Source organism: Varanus komodoensis, unplaced genomic scaffold (genome assembly GCF_004798865.1).
Source record: "Varanus komodoensis strain SLA01 unplaced genomic scaffold, ASM479886v1 scaffold37, whole genome shotgun sequence".
NCBI classification, from domain to species: Eukaryota; Metazoa; Chordata; class Lepidosauria; order Squamata; family Varanidae; genus Varanus; species Varanus komodoensis.
The window spans coordinates 7466302-7489352 of NW_025335889.1; the positions used below are offsets into that span (position 1 = coordinate 7466302).

The 23051-nt window shown below is 41.1% G+C and overlaps 1 protein-coding gene across 1 annotated transcript in view; it reads left to right on the forward strand.

Moving 5' to 3' along the window:
• The first annotated feature begins 549 nt into the window (after positions 1–549).
• ARHGAP40 (Rho GTPase activating protein 40) overlaps positions 550–23051 on the forward strand; it is a 65192-nt gene continuing 42690 nt past the window's right edge. The window contains exon 1 of the mRNA XM_044440332.1: positions 550–625. The gene's annotated coding sequence lies outside the window, so the exon portion shown is untranslated. The remainder of the gene's footprint in view (positions 626–23051) is intronic.

The window sequence follows — 23051 nt, forward strand, 5'->3', positions numbered from 1 at the left end:
TCCGACGCTCTGCTTTAAACCTATTCCTATAGCAACCAGGATAGGCTTGTGGGAGGAGCGAGGCTCGGCTCTTTCTCCTGGAACTACAGCGCAGTTCCCTGCTATCTTCCGCCGTCATCTCGGGAGTTCTCACATTCCGGCTTGGGAGGCTGGAGAGAAAAGAGTCGTTTACCCCTTTCCTCTTCAGAACCCCTCCTCTCTTCCCTCCGTTTAAACTCAACCCCAATATTAAAACCTGTCCCTCCTCTTTTATCTTTTTGGGTGGGTGGAAGTCTCGAGTTGGAACAGAAAAGCGGCGGAAGGGGAAATCCCCCTGCGGCTACTGTCGGTTTTAAAACGCGCAGCGGAGAAGTAGCCCGTTGCTTGCAGCGCACACTTCGGAATTTTTGTCTCCTGCGCCTCCTTTTCTCCGCTCGAGGCTCCGCCTTGATCTGCCCGCGGCTTTCTTCCCCGGCTCGCCAGCGCCCCGCCCTCCTGGCCCGCTTCGGCCCCGGTTCCATTCAAACGCACTCGCTCCGCTGCGCACCGACGCGCTTCGAAGAGTCCGTCTCCGGAGGCGCAGCGGCGCTGCTTCGCTCGCCTAGCCCGCTAGCTCGGTTCGCACCCGTAGGAAGAAGCAGAGCAGGTAGGTGGGACGGGGTCCCTTTGTTCTTCCTGCGGAGGAGCTTCCCAAGGCGGCAACGACGGCGGGCATAGAAGGAAGCGGGCGGTGGGGAGGGGTGTGCGTGGAAGGGAATCCGTTTTGCGGCTCCCGTGTGCTTTATCGCAGGGGTTTGGACCAACAGGCGCCCTGCGTTTTGGCGGCGGCTCCTGTTGCTGCTGGAGAAGGTTATTTGGTTTTGTTTTTGAAATAGTCCCCATTGTCAGTAGTGTCTTGCTGCCAAGATCAGCGCGAAACAATGTTCCTTCTAGTGGGAAGGACGTGTGCATCTTTGGTTCTGCAAACCAAGAGGTTGCTTCCTCTTCGTGCAGCTGGGATAGGAGAGGAAACGGGGTTTTAAAACAATGTTTTCGGAGAACTTGATTTAACACGGAGATGGGGTTCAATCTGTGTTATTAATTTTCCCTTAAGAAAAGTAGCATGAGGAGTGTAAGGGGCGCCGATACTAGGGGTGGGCGCGCAGTAAATGGGGTGGATCTGGTCTCCCCTAGTTGAAATTTCCCTTATTTTATTTTATTTTGGTCCCTTTCCCCAAGGGGATCTTTCTCACGCCGGGCGTCACGCTCTGGGTGTCTTGCTGTCCTAACCTGGTCGATTGCGGCGAAATTGAAAACCTGAAATGCGTTGTGTCCAGGGCTAGACCTACCTGGAGTAGCCCCATAGAAATGAACGGGACTGAAGTAGCGTATCACTAACTTCGGTCCAGTTGAATTCAGTTGGTTTACTCTGAGTAGGGCTAATGTTGGAGACAGTCCAGTGCTTGCGATCCGTGCCGTCCCATGCATGTTTATCTAGAACTAAGCACCGCTGTATTCAAGTGGGACTTACTCTTGAGTTAGTATTTTAGCATACGATTTGTACCGTCCTTGAATAAAGTCAATTGAATTTGCAGAGACAGACTTTACGACTAAACGCGCGTTGCATTGGAGGCGCTTCATTTTATAGCTTTTGCCGCTATGTTTCATCTTAGCTTGAATTACCGATATTTTTATGCAATCATGTATAAAAATTTAATGTCGTGAGCATGATTCATGCAAAGGTGGGATATACATTTTAAATGGGGAAATATTCAAGATTAAGATCTTGTGTGCAACACTGCATCCCTTTTTAAAGGCTGAAAGCGGAGAAGCTATAAAACTTTGGAAAGGAATCCGACATAATAGGGGGCGTGCAGGGGTTTCTTCTCCAACTTTTGTCCTCTGTAAACTAATCTGCCAGCAAATGTGGTGTCAGTCAGCTGACAAATGCGTTATAATTGGGTGTTTGCTTGCGAATGAGCGGACCGTTATAGCCTTTTCCCTCCGGCTCCCCCTTCTTATAAGAAACACATGCTGTTCTTGTTTGCATTGAAGCCTTCCTAGTTGTGCACCAAAAGGACAACTACTTCAGGCTAAGAGGCAATGCATTTAAAAGGAATGCTTTGCTGATGAGAAAACGATTACTTTGGTATACAGAAACTCCCTTTGGAACAGGAATCGCTCCCCTCCCCTCCCTTTTGCTTTCTCTCTCTCTCTGCATTCAGGAAGAGGGTTACGATGCAGTCCTTTGAACTTGGCTTAAAGATTGTTTTTATGGTTTTAGTGTTGCTTAATTGTTATGTTTTTAACTGCTTTGTTTTAAAAATTGTACACTGTCGTAATAGATTTTATTATGTGTAATGTATATAAAAATACTATAAACGATGAAGAAGAACAAAGCATGATCCTGCACTGAATTAATTTGGCTAAACATTCTTATCTGCATAGGCTGGGCAACTTCATGATTGCCATCTAGTGATTTTCTTGCTGGAGGATTGAGAAAAATTGACACCAAATTATTATGTTTTTAGAGTATTAAGTACAATTCATTTTAAACGATCACTTGTAAATGCTTAGACTGTTTTACTGTTTGCATGTTTAAGCTTTTTCTGGCCTGGTTTAATCGAAATCGCACATCTGTTCCCTCACCACTCTGTCCCATCAATCAAGCTCAAGTTTTGCCTGTGTCTGTTACCTTTGGCAACAAGCCAAAAGTCCAGGAGGATGTCCTGTCTTAGCTTCATCCTGTGATTCCCAATTTATAGCCCACAAGTTACAGAGAAACACATTTAAAGGGAAAAAGATTATTGCCCTAGCAGGCTTCAGCTACAAACTCTTCCAAAATTGGAAGTGTTCCCCTCTTAATCTGGCTGTTGTGTGTGCACACATGCACACAAATTCTTGACCAAAAATACGTGCACCAGAATATTTGGTAAGTTGAGGAATGGAGCTGTACAGTTAGGTGCCTTGCATTCCTGAGGTTCTTCATGGCTCTGGCTGAGTTCTGCGGAATGGTTGGCTGCGTTTGTGACCCAGGTGACAGATGCTGGGATGCAGCAGCAAGGTGGTGAAGGGGACCGCTGTTTGCCTGGAAGCCTGCTGTGTGCCCCCGAGCTGTCCTACTGTCATGAAGTGCTGTGCAGGATGTTGACACATGGTCAGTTTCAAAAAGAAAAAAATAATCAGCTGCCTGACCAATTAGCTTGGGGTGGGCAATTTTGAGAAGTCTGTAAGCCATTCTCTCTCTGCCCCAACTACATTCTTCCATGGGTGTTGAAAAGTGTGCGTGTGTGTGAGTGTGTTTTAAAGGCATCCATAGTGGCACAAGGATCTTTTGTGTGTGTGCTGAAGCCACAGCAGGTACTATTTCATTTTTTGAATATACATCTTTTGAAAAATGGATTGGATGTATCAGAGACTGTGTTGTCTGCCTCCGAGCTAACACTTGGTCATGGCATGTGAGAAGGCCCCATTGTGTTCTTTTTTTTCTCAGGCCATCCCTGCATGTAGGACTTCAATATCAGTGGGTGAAAGTTGGGAGAGGGGGAAATATTTGAGGGCAGCATTTGCTATTATTATCACCACTGTTATTACATTGCACTTACATGCTGCCTTTTTCCCCCTTGCAAGAAATCACAATGTGGTTCTTCTCTCCATCTTTTTATCCTCATAACAACAGTCCTGTGAGGTAGGTTAGGTTGAGAGTGAATGACTGGCCCAAAGTCATCCAGTGAGGTTCCTGGTCAGATGTGGACTCTGACCCAGATCTCGTGGGTTCTCTGTCATACACTCTAATCACACCATCACACAGGCTCTGTCCTTTGCTGCCTCTGGCTACTACCTGGAGTCTCCGTTTCTTCATATAGATTTCCACCATTTGGGCATTTTGATAGTATTAGCCAAGGTGCACTGTCTACATGATGGTGGCCATCATTCTGTCATAATTACTTGGTATTAAACTATAGATTCAAGACTTAGTTCACACAGAACAGCAACACAAGGGGTTTTTAAATCAGGGGCAGTTGAGACTGTGCAGCATGTAAGCATGTGGCTTCTTGGCCACTTCCTTTTGGTAAAGAGCCCAAGAACACTCCATGAAATTTGAACTCGGCGTTCTGGGGAGAAACAAGCCAAAATATCATCTAAACAGGCCATGGGTACCCATTATGTGAAAACTGGCCCATTTCTTTGAGCCAAGAGGCCATCTAGTTAAAGAACACCTGGTTTGTTTTGATCTAACTTCATAAAAAGTTTCTGAGTTCCTTAAACAAGATGGTGTCTCATTTTCAAGCAGGAGCAACTGCCTTGTGTGAACAGAAACGATGTTATGGTACTTCTCCAGTAGTGTAAAAGCACAGGATGTCCTGTATCCTTCCTCCAGGATGTCTGATTCTGTCATTTTGTAAACAGCACCATGATCTTGTAATGCTTGTTGCACCATCCAGTTGCAGTCATTTGCTGTCTTCTTTTTCAAATAAAAAAAGGGGAGACATACAGGATTTACCAGAAAAGGGCAACCTAAATTGTCAAGTGACTAGACCATCTTTGTGAGCACAGTTTTGAACACAAAGAACCTCTTAGTATAGGGGGAAGAGATGAGTGAGGTCAGAGCCAGCACACACATTAGAGCAACTTTTCCCAAACTGGTGCCGTCTGGAAATGTGGCATGTGAAACATCTGGAAAGCACCAGGTTGGGACTTACTGTATCTGAAGAATTCCCTCTTCTGTTTTCACCCATAGTAGGAGCACTTGAGGGCCTGCTCCCACAGGTTTTGGACATCACAGGAAGGACAGCAAGGTCTTGCTCAGTTCATGTTGCATTTATGCTTTTTGTTAGCATTATGGGCACAACTGTTCTATTTCTACCCTTGGTGGCCATTGCCTGAATTCTGGATCCTCCTGTGGTATTGCTCAGAGGGAATGAAGGGAAGCTGGGACAGTTGCATCAGGGTAATAAAGTGAGGAAGAGAAGGGGAGCAAGACCATAATATCAGCTGTGTTGATAGACAAGCACCTTTTGGCTGCTCTCATTGACCTCCATTCCATCTGGCTTTAACAGGACTTTTAAACTAAGAACCAATGCCTGTGTTTGTATTTTTCCCTCTTTTCTCCTTGATCTTTCTATGTTGCATCTTTTGATTGTAAGTCGGAAGGCAGAGCCTGTCTAATTGCTGATCCAGCTTTTTTTTTTTTTTTTTTTTTTGGCTAAAGAGCAGGGTAAAAATCATTCAGATTAAAAAACAAAACATATAGATGAGTTCCTTCCACACTCCTACTCTATAAACTGCTGTCTGGTTGCCAGTCCATCTGTTTTACTGAGCTGTTATCTCAAGTTATAGAATCATAGAATAGTAGAGTTGGAAGGGGCCAAGAAGGCCATTGGGTCCACCCCCTGCTGCTATAGGACATCAATCCATCACTCAGGTGGCTGTCCAGTTTCCCTTTGAATGTCCCTGGTGTGGGAGAGCCCTTGACCTCTCTAGGCAACTGGTTCCACTGTTGTATTGCTCTGAGTGTGAAGAAACTTCTTGATATCTAGCCTGAAACTGGGTTGTCACAACTTGAGTTGATTATTCCATGACCTACACTCTGGTATCAGTAAGAAGAGAACTTTACCTTCTTCTTTGTGACAGTCTTTGAGGTACTTACAGAGTAATATCATGTCCCTCTTCAGTCTTCTCTTCTCAAGGCTGGACATTCCCAGTTCTCTCAGTCTGTCCTCGCAGGGCAATGTTTCCAAACCCTGGATCATATTTGTTGACCACCTCTGAACCCTTTCTAATTGTTCTGTAACTTTTTAATATCTTGGTGCCCAGAACTGGTCAAAGTATTCCAGGTGAGTCCTGACTAGGGAACAGTATAGGGGAACTATTACTTCCCATGATTTGAAAGCAATACTTCTATTAATGCATCCTAAAATAGCACTTGCCCTTTTTGCGGCTGCATTGCTTTGTTCCCACCATATTTCTTTTGCTACCACACATGCATGGTGTCTGGAAATGAGATTCCAGCTTTTGCTTTGCTGTGAATGGCAAAGGAAGATGCAAAAGCAGTGGCAGCAGTCAGCAGTAGTGAGAGAAGGGGAGCAGAGGTTTGATAGGATTGATGCAGTAAATGTTCCACCTAATGAAGGCTGTGATGTTACTTTGACCACAGGGTGGCCTACTTCTAGGTAGGATGACATATCATCCCACAGAGCGTGGTTAAAGATCAGGAAGGGGGCATTTAATTGCTATTTTTAAATCAGTATAAGGTACTATTTGGATTTTCAGTGGAAGGCACAGAAGGCTACTTTTGTTTGTATTCCACAACTGCCTTTTAATTCTTCCAGCTCCCAGGCCATTTGATTATTCTGACTGACCTTAATTTCCTGCCTCTGTGTGCTTCAGACAGCAACAAAGGAAGGATTCATTTGGGTTGCCTTGCCACTGAATGTTGTCAGATTGTTGGTTGCTGTGCTGTGCGGACCCAGCTGTGCTAAGAAACCATGGTTTGTTAACCATGAACAAACCATGAAGCAAACTCATAGGTTGTTGTCAGTTTATTAACTGTGCATTAAGAGAGCATAGATTGTTAGCTCAGCTGAATTCACATAATGTAGCAACCAATAATTCTACAACAACTGACAGGTCAACAACAACCTATACTCAACTTATGCTGAATCTGTAATCTAACTTGATGAATCAGATGGCACCTCAAAGATTGAGTTGATACAGCTGTTTTTGTTGCAGCAGCCTAACTGATGAAGTTGTGACAACCTCGCCCTCTAGTGGCTGATTTCTGCTATGATTCTTATGTTTTGGTTTGATGAATTTTGTTTGTGAAGGTCAGAGAATGTACAAATATGGATTCTCTGTAACCTTGAAGTGTAAAAACATTCTTAAAGAAAATAGAAGCTTTGGTTCATCGCATCCTAACAGAAATAAAATATTTTGCTATGACACAATTTCCCCCCCTATGGCTTGGAAAGCCAAGTAATACTGTATATACTGGAGGCGTATTGCCTGAACAAGGAACCATAATGCATGGTGGGAGTATAGGGCTGTCTAGTACCCCTCCCCTAATGTCCACATCCCTACCTTGCCCGCACTGAGTAGCAAAAGTCTAGAAAGGGTTTTTACAGGTGTTGGGCTGAAGGTGCATAGAAGCTTCCACACAATCTTACTTAGCAAAGTTCCCAATCTCACAGAGGATTCTATGTGTTTCAGGGAAATTCGCATAGAAGTCTTTCTCAGATCTTTTCTGCTCAACTTGGTGGTGCCAGGGATGTTAGGGGTGGGGCTGGTATGCCTGGTTGGATGCCCCCTACACACATTAAAATGGTTTACTTTCTCATGGTTGGCCCTACCATTAGGCAAAGTAAGAGTGGGGAGTGAGGGCAGCAGGTCTGGGACTCCCAACTTATTGTTTATTTGTTTATTACATTTATTTACCACCCCATAGCCCAGAGAGCTTTCTAGGCAATTTACAATAAAATACAGAAAGATTAACAGGACATTAATAGAACAAACAATAAAAAGTTGTTATAATTGTCCTTGCCCCCACCAAAGGACCTGGTTCCCAAACCTGCACTGAATGGGTGTCATATGGGTGATGTCCTTTGGCACCACTCTTTAGCATCACCCAAGGGTGGTATCCTTCATAATCGTCATTAAGTACTTTCTGAAATCCTAGGATAAATAACAATATTCTCTGATGTTCAAGATAGTCCTTTAATAAGTAATCTTATTTAATGTGGTATAGTTTATAAGGTTTCTAGCATGGATGCCCATTTTACACCTAGTGTATTTTGCTAAGTTACTAGATGGTTTTTAAATATTCCAATAGAACTGACAGCCATGGAAAAGTGCCCACTTGTGGAACTCTGTGTTGTTCTAGCAGGAAGTTCCACAGGCCATGAAATAGAAACTAGAAACATAAATCCACACATCTATTTTTAAGGGAAAGTTGGATCAAGGAACGTGGTTTTCTCACAGGTTTGTGTTTGTGTGCCATTTTGTTCTTCAGCTCGAGAAGCAAAATACCTTGGCCTGGCCTGATAGGTTGTTGATCTGGGATGCAATTCCTTGTCACTCCCACAGAACCTCCTTAATTGAGAGGTATTCTGTTACACTTTGTAAAGCTATTCTATCGAAGACCAGTCATGTTTGTTCAGATATTGTAGATCTACGTATTTGAAAAGAAATATTTTCCTACCCTTGGAGAAAAAAATGCAAACAAGTCTTGTGCCAAATGTTTACATAGCTCTTACAAGATTGCTTGTTGCACATATCCAGAAAGCTGTTGATATGAACAGATGTCAGGTATAAGCTTTGGAGAATGTAACTACAAAGGATGCTTTCCCATAATTTAGAAAGATCTTTCTGTAATTTGGATGCTAACATGTAAATATGGGACTGGCAACTTCACACTCTGCTGGGTGTTGTGCATTTTTTGGGTGGAGGAAAGAAATTGGTTTGTCACCCAATTTTGGTGACAAACAACTCCATAGAGCTAAAAGGGTTAAACTTAGCCTGTTCTTAAGCTGTGTTCTATCCTTCTAGAAGTGGTTTGCAACACATGTGAAAACATGTTGAGGACACCAGGTTAGGGAAGCTGCTGTATTTAATAGTGTATGGAACTTGGAAACCATCAGGTCAGGCACAGGCATTAGCTAACTAATCAGAGGGTCAGCATATGTTCTGGTCTGACCACCTAGGTGGAACTTCACATTGGATGGGAAAGGATGGGTTTTGAGGACTCCAAGTAATTGCAGTGCTGGACTGTATTTGTCTTTGATGGATCACAAGTTGTGTAGGTTTGCATGCATATCAAATGAGAGAAGCTGGTAACTCCCTACTCCCTACCTCTCTACATGTTCATCAAAGATTAATCTTGAATACCCTTCCAAAGCCCTGTAAGATTAATCGGGCAAACTTTCAAAACCTGGGGTCTGATGGGTGTAGGGTAATTTTGGCTCCTATATTTTTCATACAATTTTGATTGCTTATGCTTATAAATTAAATACATAAAAATGCTGTGTTAATTCAGAAACTGTTGTTAAACATCTTAAGTATGGTTCTGAGTTAGGATAAAAATTGGGAGAAACCTCCTCCCACTCCATAAAAGTTGACTGTCATTGTTGTTTCTTAAGTGGTCTCAATTTCAGCACTTGTAAAATGAGCTTTCATATAGAGTGTGATTTAAATATATGAATGAATAATGCAGATTGCAGCATCTGGCCTTCCAAATGTGGCAAAGCTGAAGTGCATTGTTTTATTTCATTTATTTATTTTACCCGAAGCTCTCTGGGTGGTTCACAACAATTCATAACACTACAAACTATAAATATAGATAATGAAATACAACATATAATTTTGGTATGCAGAATCTGAAACAATTTACACAGCTTAAAACAACTGAAATAAAAATACTAAATGTGTTAAAAGGTAGCTGATATAAATCCTTAATCATATTCCACTAAATACTATTTAATGCCTGGGTGTGAGGCGCTCTTAATCTGGCTGCAAAAAGAAGACATTGTCGGTATAAGGCAGACCTCAGTGCAGAGGTCATACCATAACCCAGGGGTCACCACTAGGAAGGTCTTGGGAGCTCGGTTCCCTCCTTCTCTCTCTCAAACAGCAGGCAACTCTTTGACAAAATATCTGGATTTTCATTATAATCTAGAAAGCCAACAAGGGAAGAGTGTCTGAGTACACACAGAGCAGTTTGCTGAACTCATACTATAGTGACTATTTCTGAGAACCCTCCTTTTCAGTAACACTGGGCCTCTCCCCTTTGGATGTACCCCTGTGCAGATGGACAAACCTCCTAGATCTATGTGGGTCATTTGGTTGGCTAGCCCTTCTCTCCTGAGGCTGTGTCATGGGGTCAGGGATCGGCCCAGACTTCTCTTGCTCCCCTCCCAACGCTTCCCAAGGCCTGCCTGAATACATCAAGATGACAGCCTTGAGACAAACTCTTCTTCCTCTGTTATCTCTTTCTCCATACACCACATTTCCCAGGCCTCATCCTCATCCTCAAAGAGTCAGTCCTACCCTGAATCTGGAAACTGTGCCAAGAATAGTTGCTTCTTTCATTCCCAACAGAAGGTCCTCTCCTTTCTTGCTGCCCTGTGAATCTCATTCCATCTGTACTCAAGCCATGCCCTGTTTTCTTTTATCGTGCTCAACTCTGGAATATGCCACAGGAGCATATTATTGTCTCTTTTGTGTGGCTGCCTGAGTCTCTGCTGCTGTTTGTGATTCAGAATGTGTGATGCACCCAGCCAGAGATTTCGGCTAATGGCTAATATGTCCCCATTCTCTCAGTTGGGATTTTCACATGACAATTGTACCTATCTCATGACAGCCATTAAACACAACCACGCTTTGTTGAGTGATGGCTGTCTTGGGAGGTTGGTCACTTCATCTGAATACCATGTTAATTCACTGCTACCTTGACCAGCTCATCATTTGATAGATATCACCTGAGTGTATGGAGTGATCCTGTGTAAGCAGCCAAATGGTGGCTAAAATCTCAACCAGCAGTGCTTCACCACTCCCTCTACTGGGAAATTAAATGAGTGAATAAGAAGGGAAATGTTAAGTGCAGTCTTATGTATGGTTAGACAGACAAATGATCTACAGCTCTCAGCATCCCTTTGCAGCAAAGCTAGCTAGAGAATGCTGGGATTTAAAAGCCTTTTTCTGGCTAAATATATACATGTCCTTAGTAGAACACTGGGACATATTAGAGGGACAGACCTGTGAAGACTGAGACTGGGAAAGCGAGCTGTGATCAGAAGTCATTTCTGATTCACAAGGCATGCTATATTGCTACAGCACATCAGCTATTAAACTAGTTTAAGGTCCCTTACATTTCCCCAGGAAATTAAGAGTTTTACCTTGTCAGGGGCAAGAATCTTGCTAGTGACTGTAAATGTGACTCTTAAGGACCACAACAGACATTACTGTAAAACTGTCTCTAGCAGATATGAGTTTCTTTTCTGTTATGGTCAAGTAGATGCATGGAGCACTCTCCCCCACCTCCCCAGCATGGTCTTAATCCAGATCAGGCCTCCTTCAACTACTCTAGAGTAAAAAGAAACAAAACCACTTGGTACCCACAGGACACCAATGTAAAGTAAACAGATTTAAGTCACCCCCCAGCATCTTTTCCAATAGCTATTTTTAGTAGAAATAAGCACCCAGATTTGGAGACATGAAGAGTTAAAGCTGCATTAAAACCAGTGCCTTGTCTTGAGGCTGTTTGTTATGTGCGTTTCATGATGATGTGTCTCGTTGGGAAATAGGTTTTTCTCTTTCAAGTGTGCAGTTGGCTTCTTCAACCAGAATCACTTTATAACTGAAATACAGCTGAGTGAAAGAAATTAGGAGAGTAAGTACTCGGAGGAGGGCTTTCTCTGCGGTGGCACCCAACCTATGGAATTCACTCCCCAAAGAGGTCCGCCTGGCACCGTCGTTACTGGTTTTTCGGTGCCAGGTAAAGACCTTTTTATTTAAACATCATTTTAATTGTTAAAATATATGATCTGGCCAGGGCAACTTCTTCTTCCTTCTCTTTTCTCCTCCTATATTCTTTATTTACTTATATTATGCTGTTAATTTTAATTTTATATTATTGTATCTCAGTGTATTTTTTGTATTTTTGTATTTAATGGTAATTTATTATGTTCTATTGTATTTCAATGTATCTTATTGTGTTGTAAGCCGCCCCGAGGCTTCGGCAAGGGGCGGCATAGAAATGTTCTAATAATAATAAAAAAATAATAATTATGCAGAACAGGGTCTGTGCACACACCCTCATGCACCAGATTTGGTTGGCCATGAGAAATGGCAGTAAAGAGACACACCAGGCAAACAGAAGGCCTACCAAGGTGGTTAGTCATTTTGGTGCAGGGAGCTATGTGCTTTTGTTCATTCTTGATGTGCTTTAGACTAGTTCGTTTCACATAAAAGTGCATATCACCCAGCGAATGCAGCATTAAATGATAACCTGCATATGTGTGCCACTGCATGGTCTGAATAAATCTTCCATATTGTTTACTGTCAACTTAAAATGCAATAGAGTCTTCACTGCTTTGAGAATCATCAAGTGGTGTATGGTATGATCCAGCTCTTAATTGGGTACATCTCCATCCTCCTTAATCTGTCTTGCTGTTAGCAGTGTATACGGTTAGATTAATATCTGTGAAGAGGCCCTGCAGCACAGCAGTTTTTCATATAGTACCTCTCCTGATAGAGGATTTTTAAAGTGTTGGTTCTTTTTTGTTTAGAAATTGGTTGCATTTGTACCTTTCACTGATTCTATTAGGGCTTATGATTATGGTGTATGCCACCCTGGATACTTTTAGTAGAGTTGTTGTCATTTATAATAACATTAATCTTTGAACTGAGCCTGAGGCAAGAAGTAAGTTGTTTTTACTTGGCTAAAGCGTAGAGTAAGCCCTCTTAAGCAGGTGGTGTCCATATATCATGGAACTGGAAGGATATCCTTTTTGGGGAGGGATGGGTAAAAATAACAAAGAACTAGATTGACTTAAAGATGTATTTTCCCAGCCAACCTGAATTTCTGAGAGTTGGCATTTCAAATAATACCGGTAGCACAGTCAAAGGAAATCCTGTCCTTTTGTGTAGGAATCAGGGAGTGGGGCTGGTGTGTATACATCCTTCACAGCTGATCTAAAAAGCAGCTGCTTGGACTTAGAAAGTGTTTTGTGTGCGCGCGTGCGTGTGTGTGTGCACCTTCAGTTTAAAGTACAACATGACATAATGTCTCTCCAGAAATTCTCCATCTGGCAGAATTGGGTGGGGGCTACATGGAAACAGTCTCTAAGGGCCTGGCCCAGGGTCACTTCTTCTATGAAAGAGCCCAAGCCTTGAACCCATCCTGCTCTTCTTTATCTTGGTTTGAAAGTAATATGCTGTCTGTTGGAATACAGTGTACATCTGGACTCAAGATGTTCTTAAACCTGTTTGTCCACAAGCACTTCTGACCTACCCGATGCACTGACAGAGAATCCATTTGGAAGAGCCTGATTCTGTGCCTATGTCATTTGCGCTTTTGGACCAGATGTGGGACTGGGGCTGCTTGGTTGCTTTACTGGATGACTTGCTCCAGGAACTAATTAGGAGGGCTGTCACTGTATTATTTCTTCTGAACATTTTGGCAGGTTTTGATGCCATCAGCTATGGCATTGTTCTGGCCAGACCTGGCAGGTCTGCGTCTTAGAAGTGCTGTCTTGTAGCCATTCAGTCGTTTCTGTCAAGTCATGCTCAGAAAGTGATGTTGGGAGACTAATTCTCTATTAACCTTCATTGCCTCCTTTTAGCTGAAGCTCTTTGGTAGATCACTCACAAAATATAAAAGCATAAAATACTTAAGAGTAAGAGTAATATGAAAAATGTAAGCGCAACTCTACAAGGGTTGGTCATTGGTGTCTCACTGGATTCTGGCTTTCTTCCCATATTAATACTTACGTGGAACCACTGGGAGAGGTCATTTGGAACCATAAAGTTTGCTAATAACTTTTAGCTCTATTTCTCTGTCACACACTAAAGGAAGCAGTCAGAACCTTTGACTATTTCCTGGGCTGGATGAAGGCGAACTAGAATGAAGTACTAATGAATACTTAATGAAGGTCAGTAGAAAGCCTGATTCTGATTTTAGGAGTTGACCCATTCTAGAGGGGGTTGTCCTTCCCCTGAGAGTGCCCCTTCATCCTACCCTGTTCCTACATTTTCAGGAGGTGGCAGTGACAAGGAATGCATTGGCACTTGGAGCCCGAATCTGTGGCTCTTCCTGAATGTATTTGACTTGGCAACTGTTATTCATGATAAGACTATGGTAATGTTCCTAATATGGGACTACTCCTGTCAGGTGCCTGGAAACTTTAGTTTGTATATATGCGGCAGCTAAGTTGCTAGTTGGCACACCTGTTTTAACAGGTCTAGTTTTTATTGAAACAGTTTCAGTTGTTTAAATTTAGATTTTCTGTATTGAATGTTATGCTGTAATTTATTCTATTTGGATACTCTTAGTGTATTTAATTTATTATTATTGGATTTATGAATTGCTGCCTCCTAGAGTGCTTTGACTACTGGTCAGTTTAGAAATGAAATAAATAATAATCAATGGCACTGTTACCTGTTGATGCCTGTGTTGGACTTTCAGAGATGTTTGACTCCAGCTCTCTTGGCTTTTAAGAATGGTGTGTGGATAAATTTTCTTAATCTAGTCTTTTGCATATTTATATTTTACTGTTTTTTTAAAAATGGTTTTAACTGTTTATTGTTTTGAACTGTTCATTTCCTTGGTTATGCTTGCAAATAAGTTGGTCCATAGATGTTAATAATAAATTAGCTGATTTCTGAATTTTAGAAATTGGGGAGGTATTTGTTTCCAGAATAAATGTGCTTATAGGGAGAGAAACATAGATTGTATTACTATAACACATGACAAAATGTGTACATTATTTTATAAACCAATAGAATATGCTTATATTGGAACAGAAGGTATGAACAGAGGCAATGAATTCTAATGAAGAGCACAGCTGTTGCTCCATGCACAAACATATGTTGGATTTCCTTCTAAGTATGTACAAATGAGGATGATCCTGATTTTCTATTGATGTATAATGAGGCTGTGATAGAGTGGACTGGGGTGTGTGTGAATATCTTCTTCTTTTACCCAGAAGCCTTGTGAAACTATTCCTGATCATATTACTTGTTTTGCTGCACATTTTTTCACATCACTGGAGTGTGTCTGTGGTTTTGAGAATAGGACAGTGGTAACAACAGTAAAACAGATAATGATGCTCATGAATCCTGAGCATCATTAATGGCCAAGTGCTTTATTGCCTGAGCAACCAGATTAAGTAAACAGATTAAGTAAAGTAAATAGAAATATTGGATAAAAGAATGCCTTCTTCCATTATGTTTACTTGGAAAGAAAATCAGTACATAGCAGCAAATGAGGCCAAAGGGGAAAAAAAAATAAAAAGGAGGCATTTAGGAAACCAGGAAACAAAGTTTGGCTTCAGAGCATGACAGCTGTGAACTTAGATAAATATCTTGAAACATTTATTATTAGATTGATTATACATTAACACTCATGCCATCCAGGTGCAGAAAGAATATTGGTTGTATAGGTGGTGGTGATCTGGCTTCTAAAGACATAAGTGAAGACAATGACTGGCCTGGATCCAGTGATTATTATGTTTTATATAAACAAACTAGAATTGCAACACTGACCTTCATATGATAAGAGCATATTTATGCACATGTTTTTCCTGGTATGGTTTGTGCGATTATTGTTGTCACATATGTTCCAGGCATCACCTTCATTGTTCTGAAGGTGTGCTCTTGGGTGGGATGTGTATCTGATCCATTCCTTAAAGGGAGCCTATTGAAGATGTTCTTGCAATGTAGGAATGAACAAATCGAGAATTATTTACCAACTCTTATGAATTGCTTATATTAAAAGGAAATGTCTAACCTGTTTACAAAAAATACAGTATAAAGCATAATAAAATATGCATAAATATTCCATAAAACTTGAAAGAGGCAAAAGCATGATCACCAGGAAGAAAGATTGCTGTTTTGGGGAAGCTTGTTGGAACATGAAAGTTTTCCCTTGGTGCCAAAAACCCAGGAGGGTTGATGCTTGTCTAATTTGTAAAGGTTGGGGAGTTCCAGAGAGCTGGCTTTGTTCTGAGCCATTGTGGGCCAGCTCTCTGATATTTTAGGCCCCATGGGAACCAGAGGGGGCGGGGGGAATCTTGATCAGCACAACAGTCAAGTCATGTGATCTTTTTTACTCTTTTAGGGTGATTTATACCCTGAACTTCAAATTATCTCAGCAGCTTACAATAATACATTACAATATGCAAAATAATTATATCAACTAAAAATAGCAACTAGATATATGAAGGCTGTATTAACTTATGCAAGGCAGAATAAGACAGATAATAAAAAGTTAAGAAGCAGAGGAAAATAAAAAAGGTCTTTGCATGGAGCTGGAAAGACATGTGCTAGTTACATTTATAATTTGCCTTTTCTCTGTGGAGCCCAAGGCAGTCAATATGGTTTTCCTCCTGCCCATTTTATCTTCGCAACAACCATGTGAGGTGGGTTAGCCTGATAATAGTAGTCTGAAGTTACCCAGTGAGCTTCATGTCAGAGTGGGAAGTAGGGTCCAGCCTTTTCAAAGGAGCCTTTCTTGGGGTACCACTAGCAAAAAGCCTGTCTCTGTTAACATCATATGTATGCCTGCTGCCTATAGTTTAGAAGGCAGGATTAGAATACAGGAAGGCACTTGTGAAGATAAGCAACTGTCCAGGTACCCCATCCCCAAGCTGTGAGAAGCCTTAAAGATCAAGACCAGCATTGGGGTGGGGGTGGACCAGGAACCGGTGCAGTTGAATGAAGTCATAATGCAATCACGATGCCCTCTCTCTGTTAGTACTTTGAAGCTGTATCATATATGCAAACAGAAAATATGGTTCTCTGACTAGGAATTTGTAGATAGCCAAAATAGAACTTGGCATGCACATGGGGAAGATATCAATGAGTTTAGGAAACCCAAAGCTTTGTAAAAGTACAAAGAAATCTTTAGAACTGTTTGCAGAAGCAGTCTCATAATTAGGCATCATAGTATTCTGTCATGCTGGTTATTAGGCCAACCAAAATACCACAACAGTGTGCAGGCTTTTGAAATCCTCAGAGCTCTTTAGAAGGCAAGTTTTAAAAATGGATTTGACTTGCTTGTGAAGTGGAGGACCCACCATCTTTTTGTAATATCATAGTATTGCTTGGGCTTTTGGTATGTTTTATTGATTAATTTTAATTATTTTGTGTTTTGGATTGAAATTGCTATTTTAAGTTTATAACTGATGGAAATACCTTTTAAAGGCAGTGTATGTGTCTAAAAAAGAAAGGGGGCCATGTCTATTTCATCTTAACTGTGCCTGCACAGTAGCAAGACATTACACAGCAGGACTTTGACACATCTGAAAGTAAACCAGATGCTCATTTCTGGAATGGGGCATGTTAGTGACACTCACATGAGGCAGCTCTGTTGACCCGCCCTACTCTGGAAGTAGCATCTTTGCTTGTTTCTGGGATTTGTTTGTTTATTTAAGCAGTAACGCTTCTGCTTGTGCAAGCAGTTGATCTTGAGGACCCAGCAGAGGTGGGGCAGCCCTGCATATTAACTTCAACAGAAGCATTTTCGTCACACAGATTTTCTTCAGCAACTTGGATGGTTTGCTTTTTGAAAAAACACACATTGATCTCAGCATAAATAGGTCCAAAGTAAGAAAGGGACCATACGTTTTGTTAAGAGGACGCCCTCAATATTCATCACAGTAGTTCTTGTGAGTGCATTTCAACAAAATTGTCTTTGACTAGGTGAGAAGTTAAGCTTTCAAGAGAGGTAGCTAGTGCTCTCCTCATACCGGTTCATCTGCTTTTGAAGAGACACATTCTTCCCACACCAAAGAAACTGGCTGTCATCCAAAGAACAAACTTGTAGGGTGGCATTTAATTCCCAGAGAAACCAAAACTTGCTCTCTCTTTCAAATCCACAGAGAGCTGGAGGTAAGATTGCTTTTTGATAATATTTATATAAAGTGGTTGTCTTTTGCTGTTGTATAGCAATGACTAAATTACTCTTATTTTACGTATCTCTTTTCTTCTGTGTCTGGGTGGCCACCAAAAAAATAAACAAAGAACACCACAGGGATTTTCTTAGCCTTTGTACTGACCATGCAGTAAGGTTCTGCAGACTCTAGTGGTCTCCTGTTCATGTGGAATAACCACTGAACATTTGTGAGCTAAGCAATCTGCTAAGCTGCCTTCAATTATTGAGTCTTGTAGGATACATACACATAGGGTTGGTGGGAATTGATGACTTCTTCTAGGCACTCAATATGCTGCTGTTTTGCACCGATGTGCTGAACTGGAGTTGAAGGAATCTTTTGTGTATCTGTACCCCAATGAAGGTAGGAACCATAGCTTGATAGTGAGGCACAAACTTTGTGTTGTATTTCTTCTGAAAAAGCAGGCTTACAGGCTGGATCCTAGAACAACTTATCTAGGATCCTAACTGGAGGTCCAAGTGCCCCAGAATATGTTCTGTTCATTTAGTCTGGTATACCTTTTCAATATCTCCTGCATGGAAATAGCCCAATCTCAGTTATCCATGCTTTAAAAACCTCTGATAGACTGCTGTAAACCACTGTGCATGAAGCTATATTAGAAAATGGTTTTGAATGTCTTATGGGCATGCAGATTGGGAAAGGATATGACAAATATGGATCATATTCAGTGTTAATTCTGTTTTAAACCTACAGAATTGAATAACTTAGACTGGTGTTGGATACAGCTTTATACAATGGCAGTTGGACTCAAAGTAGCTTTGTTTTGTTATGTAGAGGGTTTGGTTTTAGGTGATATATAAATGGTTACATATAGTTTAGTACTTGCCCGGGATGTTTAGCTTCTAAATGGGAGGATGCCCCCCCATTGATTGGATTAGTAAAGTTGGGGCAATTGAGTATCTATGTAAGCTGACAAAACAACAAAATAAAGGGAACAAAACAATGCACTGCTTTATGGAAAAAATGATTTCATTAGTGTGTGTTGTTTCCTGATGAGGATTTGTGAATATGTATTTGTTTTAAACGTTTTGAAAATAGGAAAAGAGAAATTGGTTCTGAACATGTCTGCAGTTTGAAATATGGTTGCTAGGCTGGGAACATCTATATATTACCAGAACCTGGGGAACTGCACTTGCTTCCGATTCATTTCTAGTCTCAATTCAAAGTTCTGTTGCTTATGTTTTAGAGCTCTTTGTGCATTGCAACTGGTCTATCTGAAGAACTGTTGGTGCAGTGAGTGGAAGCACACCGGCAGCTGGTACAAAATCACTGTTCCATGCTCCAGTCACCTAACCTTCACAAGCAGTTCAATAACTTCATTCTACACTTGCTGAAACTTCCAAACCATCTTTAAAAGGTAGTCCTACCACCCAGACCTCTCATGTGTGGGCATATTTAATCAGTAGAATAATGACACATCACACTATTAATAATAATAAACCCTAACCCTTTCATCTTCTACCTTTGGCTTTCTCTAACATGATTGTCTTCTGTGGGGAGTCTTGCCTTCTCATGATTTGTCCATGGAATGACAGCCTCGATTCTGTCCTTTTTTGCTTCTGGGAAAAGCTCTGTCTTGATTTGATCTAAAATAGAGATTGTTGGAAATTGAATGAATGTTTGTCTAGCCTAAGGAATAAGTGCAGTTCCCAAAGGATAACCTCAAGAGGTAGTCTGGAAATATCCACCTGCCATTTTAAGACTTCCACATCATATCAGTACACTGCAATGTATATGGTTCTTGTGAGGTCTCCAGATGGCCACACACCCTTTCCTGACCACTCCTTTTCTCTGTGGCTGCCCATCATTTAGTGGCTTTCCAGCTGTTGTGCTCCTTCTCTCCCCCCTCCCCATTTGCAAAGATTGAAATACCTTAATTATGGGAAACGAGCTTTAAGCTACAAGATGCTGGCAGCTTTTGGAATTTTAACCATGCCCCTTTGCCTCTACTAGCCAGTGGAATGCAGTCCCTGAGAGCTTCTTCAAAACTGAATTTAGCCCTCAAGCTGAAAGAAATGACCCTCCCCTCCCCTAAGTGGTTACTGGCAGGGAATCAGAAGCATATACATCCCAACGGGTCTCTACATGAAAGTCTGGAACCTCTTATCTCTCTAACAACTCTCCTTACGAGTGAAACTGTGAGTGTAAAATCTTACCACACCTCAATTAAATTTGATTGAGCCATCTGGGAACTTTATAAGTAAATTTAATCATCTACTATTTGGGAATTGGCTCTTAGTAGTTGTGGCTGCCAGATGGAAGGATGGGCGAGTCCCTCAAGCTCAATTGTTCCTTTTTCCAATACTAAGTTTATTCTGGCTGAATTTGACATTGAATTGCATTGTTTTTGTAGAGGGAGGGAGGGAGGGAGGGCGTGCATGTGTCTAAGGGGCATCTAAGGGGCATCTGCATTTTCATGCATGCTTTTGAAAATCTGCAATTTTTAATGCATTTTCCTCAAAGGTACATATTTTTGTGTCTTACATCTACAAATGTATGCATTCTTCCTTTATTAAAATCAAGCATTTTATGTGCATTTCTGCAGATGTTTTGAAATACAAGTATTTTTGTGTACATTTTTTTGCACAACAGCATCACAAACTTTGGAAATGAACAGATGTCAGCAATAAATTGCTTTCTGTTTAGGTTCTGGAAGTGTGAATTTGGTAAGTTCACATTGAAACATGAATTTCATGTTTCTCACCCAGCCTTATCCAAAGCACAGCAGTGAATATCAGACATATTGATTTTTCTAGCCAGTGGCCTTTCCTGTTTCACACCTTATCTCCATCTGCTGGTAGATTGCTTGGAGTATAAATACAGATAGCCGACTCCTGAAAAGTGGTGTGCTTATTCCCCACCTAAAGGCCTAATCCTCTGTTTGTCACTTAACACTTTGGTGCTTTTAAAGCAGCTTATGAAGGTCTCCATATGGAGGCACATTATGGCCTCTGACATTCTGCCTTGGGCTGTGATCTGGTTAGGTTTCATGCACTCAGGAGAGTCAAATCTCTTTAGTAGTTGGATTGTAGAAACAAAGACCTGCATGACTAGTTGAATATGTGCTTGATGCATGTTCCATTTAAGTCATTTGGAAGGAATTCCACTTCTGAATTTTCTGCAGGGCCACCAATTGGAGGAAAGGTATATTGCTTGCATTTCCAAGGGTCAAGTAGTATTGATTTAAGTTTATGGCATGATGGATCAAGTTTATCCATATTCTGTTTTGTCACTGCTAATTGGGAAGGAGAGATGTTGTATGTTAGTGAAGTTTTTTTTTTTTTATGCATGGCTTCATGGTGTGTCATTCCGTTCCATTGGCTGGTGATGGTGTTTTGTTTTGTTTTTAAGAAAAAAATCTGCAAGACATTTGCTCTCACTTTTCCAAAGATTTCTTGCAAACTTTCCTAAAGGACGCTGATGGTAGACCTTTGGTCCACCACCACCACCACCATTATTATTGCATTACATTTCTGTACTGCCCCATAGTCAAAGCGCTCCGGGTGGTTCACAACATTTCAGTCACCAATCCAGATTTCAGCCCCACCTAGCTTCCAAGATTAGGCAGGATCAGGCACTGAGCATGGCTGCTCTAACATTATTTTGGGATGCTAGCGTATGATTGGGCGTTCATCAGACTATTGCATCATCTGTATAGTGGGAAACAACAGGGGGAGTGAGTATTGGGCAGCTCTGTTACCACAAAATTGCTTGTAGGAAATTGCCCTTTGCCCTTTTGCTTGTGTTCAGATGTAACTTGCTCAGCTTCTTAGTCTGTGTCTTTAAAGGGCCACTTTTGGTGAACCTTAGGCAGGCTTGAGTGGAAGAGAAGAATGAAATAATTTACTAGGAAGTGTCATGTTAAGGGAAAAAAAAGAAAAAAAATGTAATCTGAAGAGAAGTTCCACTTGAATTTTGGGAATTCTGCTTCCATCTCAAAAGTAGTTGTGGGAATTTGCTCAACGGCCATCCAGTGTTTTGTTTCTTTGTAATGTCACCTTGAACGTTCATGTGCATGTGATACCTTGCACGAGGCTCTCCCACATTGAGTATACCTTTTACTGGGCTTGGGGGAAGGAATGGTGGTAGAATGCTTAGGGACAAGGAGGTGGTAGTGGGAGTACAGTGTGTGCAGCTGTTGACCTAGACAGGGGCAAAATGAATTGATGGGGAGGCAGATGATAGAACAAAGCAGAGGAGAGAAATGTTGTATTTAGCTTTCCCCAGCATATTGTGCTGCAGAGGTGCAGATCAGAAATCCCATCACCCTGCCATCTGGAGTTGATGGGGAATTGTAGTGTTGATACATCTGTTGGCTGTCATATTCTACAATCTGACTTCTACTGTAAGGAATGTCAGCAGTAGATACTTCCAGACTGGAAATGGGTTTTGAGGGGACATCTGCTTTTAGAACCAGAAGTTAGGTCAGCTTGCTTTTTTTTTTTTTTTTTTTTAGGAAGTTAGATGGCTTAGGCAAAATACTAATGTTAGCATATTTATTGAAAAAAAATTATCAATCCTCTCACTCTCTGGGGAAAATTTCCAAGTTTTTAATGACCTTTTTAGTAACTGCTCTGCTGAATCTGGAAATGTATAAATGGATATTTGAATGATGTATAAGTAAAGGTGTGGATATGTGCAATTAAAATAAATGTATGCAGGAGAACTGGTGCAGCTGTTCGCCTGCTCTACTTAACTGTTGTGCAAACAAATCCAATCACTTCCATATTTCAAGGTGACAACTATGCGTTCTGAGTTCTTCTCAGTTTCCAAAATTTACCTAATATTAGTCCTTTCTGTGGAAAGGTAGGGTTTTACTTCAGTTTGCAGCATTATTAGGTATACCATGAGTAACTTTAAATATTTGGTAGCTGTTCTGCAAAGATCTGAAATGTTCTCTGTCTTTTTTAGATGACATAGCAGTGAATACCCTGCATTAATGAAAACATACTATTTCAAATTGGAGTTTATCTTGTAAATGAGCTTGGCATGTCAAAGTAAATGATGCCAACTTTTCACAGGCTGTCTGCTGCATATATTTTCCTCACATTTTCTGTAATGACAGTTGTGGTTGGGATAACAGGTTGTTTCAATTCTTGTTCCCACATGAGTAAAGGATGTTAAAAAGTTTCTTGGGGATCTTCTTTGGTTTATCCCTTTTTAAAGTTATCTGTCTACATAACCACCTGAATAAGAGATGAATGGGATTGAATCACTCTTGTCCACTTAAAGAGAAATAGATGGATGTTATTGGGTTCTCTATTCACCCCCAAAGCAATTTATTTTTAAACAGCCTGGACCTGGTTTGACTCAGATTGGAATAGTCTGTAGTTCATTACAGTGAAGTCAGCAAACAAAGTTGTGTAGAGGTCAAAGTTAGAAGCATTGTGCCTGTTATGTTCTAAGTTTTCCGAACTTCACACATTC